Here is a 16,065-nt window from a genome sequence, read left to right as displayed (position 1 = left end):
CAATAATATTAAGATTTCAACACTTGGATCTCTTCTTCTCCTCTCAGCAGGGACAATAATATATTACACTGGTAAATTTGGCAACTATCCGATTCTGAAATTCAATGTAAAAGAACTAATATGTTTGTTTTATCAGCTGGGGAGTACTTTCTTCAAATGAAATAGTTTATAAAAACATGCAAACAAGTGCATGTTGGAGCTGCCTGGGGTTGGGGTGGAGTCCTATGGATGAGTGTGGACAAAGGCATTCCACCCACTTCCCCTTCTGATGCATTTTCCGTGGATCCCACCATAAAGTGAAGAAATCAAACAGAAGCAATACAAGAACTGAAAAAAAAAAAAAAAATCTTCCCAAATGGTTTTAGGACAGAGACTATTCCCTGGTGGCTCAGATGGTCAAGATGGTCAAGAATCTGCCTGCAATGTGGGAGACTCAGGTTCAATTCCTGGGTCAGAAAGATCCCCTGGAGAAGGGAATGGCTACCCACTCTAGTATTCTTGCCTGGAGAATTCCATGGACAGAGGAACCTGGTAGGCTTCAGTCGATGGGGTCTTAAAGAGTGGGACACAACTGAGCACTAACATGTTCACTTTCACTAGGGGTGAGGGCTGACATTCTGGAAGCTACTGAATAAGAGTACACAGCCGCGTTGCCTTCCTCAGAAAGCTCAATGCTTAGATTCCAGTAAGGCATCCTGAGATGGTGTCCCAACACACTGAACAAACACAGATGGTTCTGCGTATGCCAAATTATTTGGGGAGCTAAAAAACTCTGATTTCACTCATTTTGAACATAAAGGAAAAACAAGGAAAGGGGGTAAAACCTTGAAGTGACTCTTATTCACATACCAAAAAAAAAAAAATGTATATCATTTTTTCCTCAAAGAGCTAAATAACTCTTAAAGAATTTATCACCTCCAAGCTGGAATATTGCAAGCGTGGCTTACAGAGTCTTTTTATTGAGTTGGAGTTTATGTTCAAACTTATTCATGAGATGTGATAATAGCCTTTAAAATTCCCCTGGATCATTTGGACTTAAATGTTACAACTATAATGTTGTTTATTTTTAATAAAGCAAGAATCATAAAAGTATGCCAATAAATTGCCACATGTAGTCATTGTAGGGAGAGAGGGGAAACTTTCATAATGAGAAACAGATTAGTCCTCCCTAATCATAGACTGAATAATTCTCCTCATCTATCACTTTAATGAATTGGTACATTGATACTAACTTACATTAGAAACTCAATTCCATTGAGCAGTTTTCATAGTTATTAAAGACCATAGATGCTGCTGCTGTGTATTCACTCTTCCGAATCTAAGACTCAAAGATATTGAGAAGACCCTAAATCATCTTCCATCACAGCTGACCCAGATTCCCTTTTAAACCATAAGTAAATTATCCACTATTCAAAAATAAGTTTACTTCCAGTGCAACTGTCCTCCTCAAACAAAGAAGAGCAAACGCATGACTCAATAATGCCTCCATGGTATCTTTTTATTTAAAATTATGACTGCCTCATAATTGTGACTGCTCCTTTCTCTGAAACGCATGCACAAAACCAAAAGTCTGCAATGTATTCATGACCAGGACAAAAGCTCATAGCAAGCTGGTCAGCTTAGGGCCCCAAGGAGGCTTGACTTCTGCTTGGTTGGCAGTGGAAAGCCTGGTCTCCTCTGACTTCTGGAGCCAACAGTCCTGTGGAATTGCTGATGGAAGATCGCTCTGCAAACCATCACAGCATTGAGACGAATTTCTGCTGGAGCCTCAGCTTTGTTTTCTGATTCATTTTCTACTTCACAAAGGTAGCTATCTTAATTTGACAAGTGATAAAATCTCTCCTGCAAAACTCTATATTAAATTCTTTCCTCTTCACCATCTCAGGAGGATTGAGTTAGAAATAAATTGTTTACCTAACCTGAAGATGCTGTACCAGAGACAAAACCCCTCTTCTCTCTGATAATACCCTGACAATGTGTTGTTATGTGACAAATCATTGTGCCCACCTAGATGTTTCTAGCTAACGAGTAGAATTTAAAAATTCTCCCTTTGTTGCTGTTGGTAAATTAGTGTAATGCCTTTCTTTTGCTAGTGTTATGATGAAGATTAGTGCTTTCAACAAAGCGACAGCCACAAAAGGTGATTATTTGCTTTAAAATATTTTTTGACAAACTTCAAATTACACAATTACCTGTAACAGACAAATGTAACTCCTGTGTTGAGTAGAGATCACTTCATATGTGGTTGAACTTTAGTTCTTTTAATTATGAAAATGTACTTCTTGGAGAGGAGGGAATGACCTTTTCTGAACACTTCTAATTTATCCTCTGCCTGGAGGAGAGAAAAATACTTTAGATAAACCATCTGGAAAACTTCTAATTTGTTCTATGAAAAAATAAACATTCTGCTCACAAGAAATAACCCAACTGGCAAGATCTTCTTTCCATTTGGATTATTTCTTATCTAGCCTTTATTATTGTTGTAAATTGAATGCTTATATCTGAACTCAGCACCTCATAAAACACAAAGGACAGCTTCTATTCTGCCCTTCTGCAAAATGTTTTAGACTCAATGTAAAGATAGATAGATATCTGTATGTTTGTGTGTTCCACCATTCAGTGGTATCCAACTCTTTGTGACCCCATGGACTGCAGCCTGCCAGGCTCCTCTGTCCATGGGATTCTCCAGGCAAGAATACTGGAGTGAGTTGCCATTTCTTTCTCCAAGGGATCTTCCAGACCCAGGGATTGAGCCTGTGTCTTTTGTGTCTCGTGCATTGGCAAGTGAGTTCTTTACCAGCTGAGTCACCAATGAAGCTCAGATATCTGTATGTAGATGGCCAAAACAAAGTGAAGACTAATGAGGAATGTGTAAATTATGTGGTTGTTTGTCCTTTCATACTCACAGATTTTGTTTTTTCTAAGATCTCTTTTATCATTTATTTGGCTGCACTGGATCTTACTTGCAGTGTACAGGATCTTCTATCTCTGTTGCAGCTTGCAGGATCTTTAGTTGTGGGATATGGGTTCTAGTTCCCTGACCAGGGGTTGAACTTGGGCCCCCAACATTGGGAGCTTGGAATCTTAGCCACTGGACTACCAGAGAAGTCCCTTTCTTAACCCATATTTTTATTTATTTTATTATTTATTTCATACCCATAGATTTTAACATGAAATTCATCTTGTTTACATATCAGCATCAAACAGATTTTGGTGAGGAAGCTTCTTTGTGCTATGTGCAACTTAAAAATTTAAGCACATTTAAGGAATGTCAGGTTTGCCATAGAGTCAATTATCATCAATGTGTGCTTCCTTTGTTCCTGGCCCTATACTAAGCACCTTAAATGGGCTAATGAAATGGATTAGTATCACCCCATTTTACAGATCCTAAGAGGTACTGCAGCAGGATAAACCAACTCACTAAAGATTATGGCCCTAAAATTCATTTCAGAGCTTGAATTTGAAACTAGAAATTCTACTCCCAGTGACTGAAACTCAAACACTATTCTGCTGAAAGCTTTCGTAGAAATAGCAAGTGAGCATTAAGAATACAAGGATACACTCAGTCAACCAATAGTGCTTTAAATTCTATAGTTTTAATTTGAAAGACTTTACATTTGTATTTTTGCTATAGTATATGGTCAATAGACATAAATATATGTAAAATGGTGTAAATGTGCATAGATGGTAACATCACTTTTTAAGAAATAGAAGTAAAGTAAATTGAATAAAAATGTGGTAGCAAATAGGCATGAATTCAGGAGCTGTTGAGACCAGCACAGGAGCAACGAATGGAGATAGTTGACTGATGGCACTGTGGGCAGAATCTTGTTCCAGTTACTCAGCTGCTGAGGTTGAATGGACAGAGCTGGGAGGAGACACTGTCTTTTAAACACTCCCAAATGAGGCCTCTGCTTTCCATCTCTGCAGTTATGGTTTATTTCTTTTATTTCTGTCCATGTTTAGGTCAAAAGGCCCATTGCTGGGTTCCTTCCTCTGGTTTTCCATCTCTCCAACTCCTCATTCACCAATCCATTCTCCACACTGCTGCAGGAATGAGTTCTATACAATTCAGCCCTGCGTCTCACAGTTTCCTGTTTAAAATTCTTCAATTGCTTCCTACTGCCTTCAGGACAAACCCCAAAATCCTCAGTCTGACATCCAAGGCCTTTCATGTGCAGTAGCTATAAATATCCAAGTTACAAACTCTGATGTGCAAAAATGTAACCTTTATTTCAGTAACTCAATTTGATTTTCCTACTCTTGGAACTCTGTACAATGACAGACAACTTAATCTAGACACTTTCCATGTTGCTCTGTCCAAATCATGAATTTTTCCAGTCAATTTCTGTTTGAAATACAATTGTAATCAGGATAACTCCTCTGTGTCTTCTCCCCTGACCACAGCTCTTAGGGGGTTATTCAAAGGGCACCAGGGTGAGTATGATACAGGGTGTGTCATGTGTGAGTTCTGATCTGAATGGGTTCCAAGCTGGCTTCCCTAGTGCTGCTGATGTCACTCCATCTTGGGTGCTTGGAGCTGGTGGTCAAACCTCTTACCAGATTACTGTTGAAACTGTTAAACCTCAATAAGCTAGGCAGTGCCCTTAGTAAGTCCCAGAGAGTCTTTTTCTCCATTAACTTCATCATTCTTTGGGCCTCTGGGAATTTCAATATCCCTGCTTCTTTCATCAAGGAGGAATTAGAGACTCAGGCAGGGCTCTGTCTGGAATTCCTTCTTCCTAGGCACATCCCACCACCCTGTCTCTACCCCTTTGTCATGCTCTTGTATCAAGGGGTGCATTAGTGAGGTTGAGTTCCAGAAGTAAAGAGATACTATTCCCTGAATTCGGATTCTGCTAGATCAACAAATATGAAGAACTGGAAAATAAGCGCCATGTCCCTGCGTGAATCTAGGTTATCTGAGCGTGAGGCAAAGTGGGTACTACAGTGCATCGAAATCTTTGTCCTCTTCAAACATGGCTCTCCTCCCAGGTTGAAGGACGTTGCTGCTTTTGGTGTGTGAGCCAGGAAATTACTCTTTCAACTTGATGGGGTCTTCCTTCAAACCTATTCTGCTTTACACTTTTCTCACAATTGTTTAAGATTGGAGGTAGAAATCTGGTGCATTTGTTCAGCCTAATAATTGCTATCTGGGTGACCCAGTCTACAAGTATTGAGTGGGAGATGCTGCTGGGGTGGGGCTAGAAGAAGAATCGTTGATAATCCACAGATGAATAGTCCAGATTATTATTGTTGCATCACAGACGTTGGCTTACAATTTCTAGCTGGTCTGTTTCCATTATTCGTCTTGCAACACACATATGTGTAATGTTCTTCATCTGAGTAACTTTTAATAATCTTTTAATATTCAGCAAAGGGATTGCCATATGACCTGTGAAATCTGGTTGTCTTCTCAGTCTGCCCACCCAATACCAGTCTGAATTGGGTGTCCTTTGGTTGTTTCTATAAAGCTATGTTTATCTTCATTATGACACTATCATGAATTAACATTATTTCTTTGTTATTTTTCTTATAGACTATTAACTCTTTGATTTTAAGAACTCTTATTTTATCTCTAGGTAACCCCATACTCCCAATCCCTCACATTTATCCCAGTTACTGGCATTTACTAGTTCTTGGGGTATGTTGAATTGGATGAATGAACAAGTGATGGGTAAACTAGAGCCTAAATTATTCAGAATAATATAAGAAAGTAGTCCTCAAATAATTGTTTTTTGTTTGTGTATACTGTAAAAGAATGTTGAGCATTATTTACCTTCTTGCATGTGTTTAAGGCTGATATTTTGAATTTTTCATTATAAGTTTACTTTATTTTAAAGTTTATATTGGTTGTGAGTGTGTGCTAAGTTACTGCAGTCCTGTCTGACTCTTTGAGACCCTATAGACTGATGTCTGCCAGGTTCCTCTGTCCATGGGATTCTCCGGGCAAGAATATTGTAGGAGGTTGCCATGCTCTCCCTCAGGGAATATTTCCCACCCAGGGATTGAATTTGCATCTCAGGCTTCTCCTGCATTGGCAGGCAAGTTCTTTACCACTAATACTACCTGGGGAGCCCATATTGGTCAGAATGCAACAAATATTTATTTGAGACAAAACTTGCATTATTTTAAGTGCCTCACATGAAGTACAAATAACACAGTGATGTGCTGTCTTTCATTGCCAATGTAAAGAATTCATGAACAAGGGCTTTTTAAATAGTTGAAAATTTTATATCTTTCCTTTCTCTCCCTGAACTTATATTTCAATTCCAGATTCCTTCACAGACTTTTATTCTAAAATAATATCTTCTTATGTTTGGAAGTTTTTGTGGATTATCTACAATCTCCCTATACATTCAAAAAACCAGCGTGTATCCAAATTTAATTATTTCTCTTTAATTACCCGAGGCCATTTTAAAAACCTTTTGTTTATATTATTACAGCCATTGTTAGTAATATACTTTTGATCAAAGCATACTGAATAAGAAATTTTGATTAAAAAATAAAAATTAAATTTATTGAGACTGCATCTCTTAATAAAGACTGTTAGAGCATATGTTTCTGTTAAATAAGCTGAAAAATCATTTTTTTGTTTGGCACTCCAGAGGTTTTCACATGATCATAAAATGGCAGCTGAATGAGGGGTACATCTTTTATTTCCAACTGAGAGAAATACAATTCTGAAAGGGGAAGTAGGAAAGAACTTGAGGTCAGACCCTATCTTAGCAGATCACTTTTGCAAAGAAAACATATGAAAGTTGAGGCTCTAGAAGCTGATTTTCTTAAATCAGTTTTTAGGCACTCAATAGAAAATCTTTGTAATTGTATGTGGACCTGAGTTTAAGTCAGCTCTGATCTAGAAGATATTGATTTTGTTCAATAAGAGAAATCATAGAAGTTTTAACTGATAAATTTATTGACTTTTAAATGAAAGAGAAAGTTGCTCAGTCGTGTCTGACTCTTTTCCAACCCTTGAACTGTAGCCAGCCAGGCTCCTCTGTCCATGGAATTCTGCAGGCAAGAATATTGGGGTTGGTAGCCATTGCCTTCTCCAACGGGATCTTTCCAATTCAGGGATTGAACCCAGGTCTCCCGTATTGCAGGCGGATTATTAACCATCTGAGCTACCAAGGAAGGCCTACTTTTAAATAATGCCAAATAAATAATTAGGCTCACATTTCTCAGTAGATATTTTGAACAATGCAGTTTATGAATCAGAAAGGATTTTTCAATATCAGTGCTTTCATAGATTCCATGCAAATAGGTAATCCTACATTACACAAGAATATTCTTCTAAGTAAGGATATTTTTTGATAACTGATGATTATTTTTTACTTGGAAATTTCCTTTGAAAAGATTATGCTAAGATACACTTAAATCTAATTGAATAGTAAAACCCTCTGAATTAGTGGTGGTTAATAAATAAGATGCTTACATTGTGGTTCAAGTTATACATGAATGTATGTATTTCTTGTTAAAGAACTTTTTCATCAGAACCATTTCCATAAACTGAAAAGACTTTCTTCTATTTTTGGCACACTTTCCCATCCTCTTTAACATGATTTTATATGTATGCTTGCTGTTTCCACATAGCTATCACAAATATGTGAACATGTCAATGCAATGCTGGATGAATTTTAAGCATATGAATGTAAAAATTAAGCAAAATATGCTTATGTGATGTTATTCATGTACTTTATAAAACTTTCACATATTCCTATAACTAATTTTAAAAATGTTCACTTTTAGTTGAATGACTTCTTACATTTTTTTGTGGCCTCTGCATTCCCTTCCTCTACCCTGTCCCACTTAACTCATTTCAGCCTTTTTCATGCTGACTTTTGTGATGAAATGTCTAGAATAATCCTAGACCAGTTACTTTTCTCCGCATGTAGAGCTCTCTGAATCCTTCATGTCCAAACCCCACTGAAGCAGTCCTGCACTTGGGCTTTTACCCTTAGAGTATAAATAAGAAAGTGAAGGGCATATGAAATAAGAAAATCTCAGCCCTCATTGATTCACCAGTGTCATCCTCTAAAAGGCCATCATGTCTTATAAATATCATGAAATACATGTTCACCTGTAGTATAGAGCAGATAAAAACTCTTGCTGTGAACAGCATATGGGTTGAATTGAAAAGCAATACAAATGGACCAATCCCTGGGGATCTCAGAAGGAGAAATGAAGTAACGAATGAGAAGGCCCTGAAGACTGGAAATTTTCTCTACAGTATTATCCTACCAGGAAATTCTGACCCACAGGGCCTAACCAGGGCTCCCTAGAAAGCAATCTTGACTCTCAACCCTTTCAGCATTGACAGTCCAGGTGAACCCCTGGCCAAAGCAAAGGGTACCCCAGCAGCTTAGATTTGGTCCCTGTTTTCACTGGTTCCCAGGTACAAGTTTAGTAAAAGTAATGAGCACTCCCCAATCACATTATGGTGGGTGGGGTGATGGGAGGGGAGGAAGGGAAAGGTTTTTAAACCCCCCATGGAAGTTCGTGAAAAATATATTTAGTTATGTTATTTCATATGATCACCTTCATAAATATTATTGCTATACCCCTATATTAATTTACTCTTAGAGGACAAAATGGCAACCCACTCCAGCATTCTGGCCTGGACAACCCCATGGACAAAGGAGCCTGGAGGGCTATAGTCCATGGGGTCACAAAGAGTCAGACACAACAGAGTCAGAGCATGTATTAATTTATTAGAAATTAGGATGACTTTGCATGATAGTCAAGGACTTTCCCCCTCATTTATGATCACTTTTCTCCTCAGGAGAAATATTTTATAAGTTTTAAGGAGTGGATTTTAAGATTAATTGTAGTGAGACAAATCAGTTTATATTTTTGTCATGGCTTATGTATAAATATTGTATTTGTGCAAGTATATATTTATACATATATGTACACATGTATACACATACATATAAGTTTAAACTGAAGATGATTTGTGAGCAGAAAAAGGGACATTTGGAGTCTTTAAGCACTAGTACTCTGGCTTCTAATTTGACACCTATTTTTTCCTATGCATTGCAGACAGGTCTTTTGGAATCTGAGTATTGAGAGCTCTACCGCTATACCTAATCATCTGATGATTTGAAATCACAGAAAAAAGATCTGTAAATAACTAAACCATAGTAAATCATTGATTAAGATATGGTCAAGCTGCAATTTGTCTGTGAAAAGAAGATAGTATACAATGTGGACAGCTGGGAGAGGGGCCTTTTGAAAAAGACAGTGGTAGGAAGAGGTGGTGTTGATGGCTGACTGTCCGGTCAGTTCTCTCTCCTTCCTGGGCACATGGTTGACCGGATTCCCCTGAGGCAAAGTATGAATGATTGATTGTGAGGAAAAGTGAGCAGCAAATTTTGTGTCACTTGCCTAAAAGGAAGTCCCTTTCCTTTGACTTCTATTTCCCTTTCTCTTGAGTTGGAATAAGGAGGTGCCCATATCTGGCTTCAACTATGCAGATGAGGACAGGGCTGTGAGGATGGTGGGGATACAAGACAGAAGAATCTTGAGTTCCTGAGTGACTCTGTGGCCTGAGATTCCTGTAGACATTTAAGGAAGAAAACAGTTACTATCATGATTATGATTGTGATTATGATGATTTAAGGTAAGGCCACTATATTTTTGGCTCTTTTTGGTGCCACTACCTTATATTTCTAAAGATACTCAGGATGAATCTGTGGTGGAGAAGAAAGTCTCTGGAGAATGTGATTCATTGTGGTACTAAAAGTTGGAGCTTCCCTGGTAGCTCAGATGGTGAAGAATCTGCCTGTAATGGGGGAGATCTGGGTTTGATTCCGGGTTGGGAAGATTCCTTGGAGAAGGGAATGGCGACCCACGCCAGTATTCTTGCCTGGAGAATCCCACGGACAGAGGAGCCTGGTGTTCTAAGTCCGTGGAAATGTGATTTCCTGTGATAGTTGTTGTTGTTCAGTCGCTCAGTCCTGTTTTACTCTTTGCGGCCCCATGGACTGCAGCACACCAGGCTTCCCTGTTCTTCACCATCTTCCGGAGCTTGCTCAAACTCATGTCCATTGAGTCAGTGATGCCATCCAATAATTGCATTCTCTGCCATCCCCTTCTCCTCCTGCCTTCAATCTTTCCCAGCATCAGGGTCTTTTCTAATGAGTCAGCTTTTTGCATCAGGTAGCCAAAGCATTGGAACTTCAGCTTCATCATCAGTCCTTCCAATGAATATTCAGGGTTGATTTCCTTTAGAATTGACTGGTTTGATCTCCTTGTGGTAAATTTACCAACAAAACTTTGGACTTTCAGAAAGATTATGGATACAGGAGAGAAAAAAAAGCAGATAAAAATAAGCCCATAGAAGAAATGAACGTTTTTAGAGGGAGGCTGAGATTTCAAAGAGCTTGTGGAGGAAGTTAGGGCAGTTGGTAAGCAACTTTGTGACCAAAAATGGAGAAAATAGTTTGTGTCCCTAGAGTCATGCTTCTCATACATGAGTGTGTATCAGAATCACTGGGAATATCTGTTATCCCACCCCAGAATTTATGATTCTGTAGGTCAATGATAGAACCTGAAAATTTGCATCAGTTATAAAATCTCTGATGATACTGATGTCATTGCCTGGGTGGATGGGGTGACATTTTGAGAACCCTGACCAGAGTGTCTAGGATGTTTTTGAATTTGTAGCTTGTTTTTTCTTTTTTGTTTTGTTTTTTCTTTTTTCAGAGAAGAAACTTGACCTACCACTCATCAAGGGAGTTGACACCCAAACTGAAAAGACCACTCTAATTATGGACTGGATTCTGCAAATGGGGATGAAAGCAGATTCCTGAGTCAAAGCGAAGGCTTCCAAACCCATGCCAAAGTGAACTGAAATATGTAAGATTCACACCTGTTACCTATCCACTCTGTTTAGAATTTGACCTTAAGCATCCTTTGCATTTAAAATAAAATAACCTTGTTTTCACATAATTACTAAATTACTGAGTGAGCTTTCTGTCTTCGAGGAAATTTGGTAAAGAAAATGGGAGATAGCTATGGATAATGGTAAAGAAAATGGGAGATAGCTATGGATAATGGTCTTTGGAGGAGAAACCACTCTGTAAAATCAACTCCAGAACAAAAGGCATGGGGATATTGAAGCAGGAGCCTTTTTATGGTGATAACTTTCATGAACTTTATTGTTTTTCTATTAAATATAAATTATTTAGGATTTGCCCACAAGTAAAAACTAGAAATTATTGCTTATGCAGATTCTGAGCTGCCAACTTGTTTCACTGGCTGTTTCTGCCAAGTCTGAAATTCATATTGCAGTATTCAGAAGATGAGTTTTTACTACGCATTCTTGGTCTGACAATCACACTGAGAATGTTGGTCCCTAGAAGGTGACAATGCTTTCATTGCCACTGTAATAATAACAATCTTAAAAGGCCTATAGTATTAATAATAATGTTTAATGATCCCCAAATATGTACATGTGGAACATTAGATGTAGTTATTTTTTAAAAAGCTTTAACTATGAATTTAAATTTATTTGCACTATGATTCAATATGAGATTTTTTTATTACTTATTTATTTAGGCTGTGCTAGGTTTTCATCGCTGGTGGTCTTTTCTCTAGTTGTGGGCAACGTGAACGACTCTCTAGCTATGGTATGCACACTTCTCGTTGCAGTAACTTCACTTGTTGCAGAAGTCACGTGGGCTTCAGTACTCGCGGCACTTCGGCTCAGTAGTGTGGCTTCCTGGTTTTAGGCCACAGGCTCAGTAGTTTTGGTGCATGGGCTTAGCTGCTCAGTGGCATGTGGGGTCTTCACAGACCAGGGACGGAACCCTTGTCTCTTGCATTGGCAGGTGGATTCTTTACTACTGAGCCATCAGAGAAGCTCTAGAGATTTTAAAGTTATAATACTATGATAGGGAAAATTTGATGTTCCCAGCTAAACACTGTTTTCCTTTATACAACTTGTGTAGAATATGCACTTGGATTCAAAATGTCTGAACTTGCATTAGCTGACTCAGAGATTCTTCTGTAAATACTTTTCTTTTGCAACTATGAAAACTCTCATTTTGGGTGGCACATGTTACTCTTTATTTAATTAGCTAAATACTTGTGTCTTTATGATTATGTGAATATTGTCCACCTCCCCAAGAAATTGCTAGGAACCATAAGTGAGGCATCATATATGCTGTATTCATAAGGTATTCTCACTGCCTTATGCAGCATCTGGCTCCTAGAAGATCAAATATTTGCTGAATGAGGAAGAACTAACTGAACACAGGAGCTATGGATTGTTTTAATTTTAGTTAATCAAGGACATAAGTATATGTGTGTGTGACTTACACATATGTACACATACATACCACTTTGCATAGCACTTTCTTACTATAAATTTTGAAGCGTTTTAACTGAAATTAGCTATTTCCTTTCTTTATTAACATATATACAAGAATAATGATAGTCTTTAACTGTTCATACTTCCTCTGCCCAATTGCTATTGCTAAGTGGTTCTGTATCAGTGAGTTATATGAAAAAGTTTACATTACCTTTAGCTCTTTGAGATATACACGCTTGGGATACTTCTTTTATTTGCAGTGTTTTGCCCCTGCTGAAAGGTTTTTCTGTTTTTCTGTTGGTTTTTGTCCTTGGATAGAACTATTTGGAATATGTCCTTTCGCCTTTTAGTTTTGGTTAAGCAAGAATCTCTTCTTTTGTAGTTATTTTTCCTTTTTTGGAGGTTATAACAATGTTTCAGAAGCTTCTGTTCTTTTTCAAAAACCATTTGATCATGAGGGAATTGGAATGTTACATTTCAAAATTGAACACCTCATCCTGAGAAATGAAAAGCTTTGAAATGGAGGTATCCAGCGTCCTTGTATTTAGACCGGAGCTCAGAGTCTGGACTGACTTGAAAGCTGAGACATAAAAAGTATACAATTTAGCTGAGTTTTCTCAAACTAATCTCTAAGATACCTAAAATGCAAGCTTTGCTCATCTGCCTCTTTTGAGTTCCAATATCTTGTTCAATTTCTGAAACATAAGAATAAAGGTTTTGTGGGAAATTGTCAGTTAATCGAAACATGGTTATTGTAAGAATGAGGGGAGAGAGAAATAACAAAATTTATCATGATTTTAACATTTTGAACATAATTTCGTAATTTGTCATTTTAAATCAATTCAGTATACTTTTCTTTGAATTATAACATGACCAATATGTTTAACAAATTTTTAACATATACCAGATAATCTGATGATGTATGAAAGCATATAAATAGCTATTTACACATCTAACCATTGTTATTAATTTAATTGACAGTGAAAATTTTATAAAATTTTGTTCAAAGAATCTAACACACTATATTTTTACATCTTAACTATTTTTCTTTTGTTTTCACTATAAAGGTTTTCTAGTATCAATATATGGCTGCATGCCTTTTTTAAAAAAATTCATTATATGATACATATTCCTTGTAAAAATGTATCTGACAGACAATACTAATATATATCTTTAACAGGAACATTCATATAAATAATAATATCTGATCTCTTTTCCAGGATGTCTATTTTCCTGTTTTGTTTTGTTTTTTAATCAAGTTTTAAATTGACTTTTAAAATTTAAAAGTCCAATTTATGGACTTTTCTTTATTCTTTTCTGAATATCAAAAATGCCTCTTTCTTTTCCCATTACACTCAAGTTAAGTTGTGTCTGGAAATGACGCTAAACTCCCTACTTTTACAAGAAGTGTCTTTAACAAGTCACCTTCTTGTAATTTCCAATTGAGCATATTGTTTATACCGTATAAACATATGGTATCATATTTCAAACAATAGATATTTTAAAGGAACTACTATATTTTCCTGAATTTATACTCTCAAGTGATTTCTGTAACTTGCTAGCAAAATAGACACACACACAATTGTGAAATGTAGATTTTATAAAAAAGATAAATCATTAGAATGGCAGAAATGAATTACTTTTAGTGATGTGGAGACAAAGAATAATGTAAATTGACATGCTTCAGTAGCATTCAGAGTATTTGTTGAGTAATTTTGGTGCAGTGAGGTGAACTGGAAGCAAAGTGACAATTTTTCTGAGATATAAGGGGCAGATACTATAATTCAGGGTTCCTGGAGGAACTTATGGGCTTCTCTGGTGGCTCAGTGGTAAGAATCTGCTTGAGATGCAGGAGACTCCACTCTGTCCCTGGGTTGGGGAAGATCCCCTGGAGGTGGGCATGGCAACCCACTCCAGTATTCTTGCCTGGAGAATCCCGTGAACAGAGGAGCCTGGAGGGCTACAGTCCATAGTGTCGCAGAGTCGGACACTGACTGAAGAGAGCATGCATGCAGGAGGAACTTACCGGCAGGGCACAAGAGAAGTGATAGCTTTGTGTGAGGTGTGGGGGTGGAGGGGGACGTTCTGTGAGTGTTCACTAGTTCACTACAAGTTTTCACCCCAGCACTGGTCCCCACATGAATGGGAGAAATTTCCTAGACTTTGCAGAGAGACTCCCACAGAGCAGGGGACTGAACAGAGTTGCAGCAGTTGTGAAGTACTGGGAGATGGTAGAGTTCTGGCATAACTGGAGAGGAGAGACTTCACTGAGTATTCTGGCCAGAAAGCCAAACCTTCCAGGTAAGAACCATTCCTAGGGTAAGGGTCATATTCTAGGAGCTAAAACTCTGAGAACCAAAGTGAGCTAGAGCTACCTTAACAAAGAATACAGCTAAGGCATTCAGGGACCCAGGTTTCTTCCATCTTCTGTCTCTTTCATCTTCAGCATTGGGCTATCAAGGACATCATGCTTGTTTGTGTCAGGCAGCTGGAAAGAGAAAAAGATGAAGATCGCACGTGGGAATTGGTAAGGACCAGGTCCATATACTCAGAACTATGGCTTTTATCGGTCCTGTATGCCTGTGAGTTGGACCGTGAAGAAGGCTGAGTGCCAAAGAATGGATAGTTTCAAATTTTGATGTTGCAGAAGACTCTTGAGAGTCCCTTGGACTGCAAGGAGATCAAACCAGTAAATCCTAAAGGAAATCAATCCTGAATATTCACTGGAAGGACTGATGCTGAAACTGAAGCTCTAATATTTGGCTACCTGATGTGAAAAGCCGACTCACTGGAAAAGACCCTGATGCTGGCAAAGATTGAGGGTAGGAAAAGAAGGAGGCAACGGAGGATGAGATAGTTGGGTGGCATCACTGACTCAATGGACATAAGTTTGAGCAAACTCTGGGAGACGGTGAAAGACAGGGAAGCCTGGTGTGCTTCAGTCCATGAGGTCACAAAAAGTTGGTCATGACTCATTGACTGAACAACAAGGCATTGAAGTGCACTTTATTGGTGTTCTTTTCCCACTATTTAGAACAAGCTCATGTCCATGGCAAGCTCCACACAAAACTTGGAAATGCGATCTGACTGTAAGCCAGTAAGAAATGAAATTAACTCTGGTATGCAATTAGCCGATCTCTATGTATATGAGGAGTGGAGGGCTTGTAGGTATCTAGGAAGGATGAGATGCTGGAAGGCTTCCTTGCCTGAGAAAATACGATCTACTCTGGATTGTTAATCTGATCTTGGAACCAGGAGCAGGGATATTCTGCTCACGAGTAGCTGCCCAACCCTTTTACCTCCATCGTCAAAGAGAAAAATTTCCAAAATTGTATGAACTGATGTTAAGTGATGTCACTCTGGACACCACTGTTTTGGCTCCAGAAAGTTCATTTTTCCTGAACCAGCATATCAGCTGCTTTCACTGAAATTTGCCATAGGTCCAGGCAGATGGGGGCTTCTCAGGTGGCTCAGTGGGTAAAGAATCCACCTGCAAGGCAGGAGACACAGGAGCGGCAGATTCGATCACTGGGTCAGGAAGATCCCTTGGAAGAGGAAATGACAACGCATTCTTGTATTCTTGCCTGGAGAATCCCTTGTGGGCTACAGTCCATAGGGTTGAAAAGATTTAGACATGACTGAGGTGACTGAGCACACACACAAGAGAGACGGAGCTACAAATGCCTCCTACAGGACTTCTATTTTTTAAATTAAATATATTTTATAAATATTTTACAGTTTTTAAG

The sequence above is a fragment of the Bos indicus genome, chromosome 9 (assembly GCF_029378745.1).
Source record: "Bos indicus isolate NIAB-ARS_2022 breed Sahiwal x Tharparkar chromosome 9, NIAB-ARS_B.indTharparkar_mat_pri_1.0, whole genome shotgun sequence".
Taxonomy (NCBI): Eukaryota; Metazoa; Chordata; class Mammalia; order Artiodactyla; family Bovidae; genus Bos; species Bos indicus.
The sequence above is the reverse complement of the archived record's forward strand: the minus strand, read 5'-3'. Positions refer to the sequence as shown.